Here is a 1,445-nt window from a genome sequence, read left to right as displayed (position 1 = left end):
TACTGAAAGTGTTGCTCATCCTCTGAGCAACCAATCTCTCTCCTCATCTTTGATAGCCCTGGTGGCTTCCTTAGCTAAAATCTTGGCCGATTTCTCCTTCTGCTGCCCTCTTTTCAAACTTCTTGTAGAAACAGTTCGCTGGCTTCCTGTAGAAACAGTCCTCTAACTGTCATGAAACCATGCTTCTTTTCTTCTTCCCACTGCCTGCGGCTTTTCCTAGTGAATTCTCAGCCTTGTTATGAGTGTGCCAGTATATGCAATCATATGGAAGAAATGGTGGCCTTGGCATTTCCTAAAACCTGCAACGTGAGGGCACTCGTATGTTTTGTAACGAGGAAGTTGGTTAAATTCACAAGATAAGCCATGGTCATGTTTCCAAGCAACAGGAATATGATAAAGGTGTTTTCTCGGGCTTTTTCAATAGCAATAGCTAATACATTACCCTCCACAAAAAGAGTAACAGGAAGCAATAACAGCGCAGCAATTGGTGCCATGTACATGAGCAAATTCATAGAGTGAAGCTTCTCTGCCTCAGAGGTAAGCAGGAGCCCCTGAACAACTGATTTCAATGCTCTGGCAACAGTTGATCCTAGGCAAACCAAAAAGCCAAAAAGGTGGAATAATGGCTCATTGTTGCTTGCAATAACAATGCCAAATACCACAGGCACCGAGGCCATATAAACCACAGAAGACTCCCTCTTACATGTTATTATAAATGCAAAATATTGCTGTGAAGAAGGGAGTTGTTGCCCCAATAGCTTGATTGAAGGAGACTGGCAAATAGCGCAGAGAAATATTGCCACAAACAACCGAGAAGGAGAAAATGAAGCTCAGTGCCAATATCTCAAGAAACTGTCTCCTGGAGACGATGAACTGCATTGGTACAATCTCTAACCATGAAATTGTCAGAAAACCATAAAATGAACAGGCACACATGTGCAACATTGTGAGGAATATTGGGTATCTGCATCCAAAAAACTAAGTAGGCATTTGTTAAGCAATAGCACACCAATATTGGAAGAGTACCAAGCTGCAATAATGAGAGTTGTTATAATAGTCTGGGACACAGGAAATGCACCATATTTTCCTTCTCCTGTTGGAGTTGGAGGTATGTCAATAACTTCTTGTTCAAGCTTTGGATTACTGCCCCGCCTCGTCCATGTTTGTGTTTCGGACATAGCTGAAGAGGGCTTGAAAAATCAGATCTGATCAATATTCGGAAGACCCAATTGGTTTCCAGACCTGAGCATCGTCTGGGTACTTGTCTATACTGTGTAGGACTCAGATGGACCCAAAACAGATGTGGATGTCTCGTTATTATAAGCCTCCCCCAACTCTGCAACTTGGTGATCTTTTTAGCCTCCTCGAGCTGAGAGATGAAAGAGAGATCAGTTCCTATTGGGAACAGCTTCAGATTGAGATTGAGGTGTATGAGAAGCGAGCGC

At 42.9% G+C, this 1,445-nt stretch overlaps 1 pseudogene; it reads right to left on the bottom strand.

Annotated features, from left to right (window-relative positions):
* Window positions 1-260: 260 nt before the first annotated feature.
* LOC149203316 (putative sugar phosphate/phosphate translocator At1g12500 pseudogene) lies at window positions 261-1,178 on the bottom strand (annotated as a pseudogene).
* Window positions 1,179-1,445: the final 267 nt, after the last annotated feature.

The sequence above is a fragment of the Pinus tabuliformis genome, chromosome 2_1, assembly GCF_031772625.1.
Source record: "Pinus tabuliformis cultivar Carrire ecotype Pingquan chromosome 2_1, CPIR1, whole genome shotgun sequence".
Taxonomy (NCBI): Eukaryota; Viridiplantae; Streptophyta; class Pinopsida; order Pinales; family Pinaceae; genus Pinus; species Pinus tabuliformis.
The sequence above is the reverse complement of the archived record's forward strand: the minus strand, read 5'-3'. Positions and strand labels throughout refer to the sequence as shown.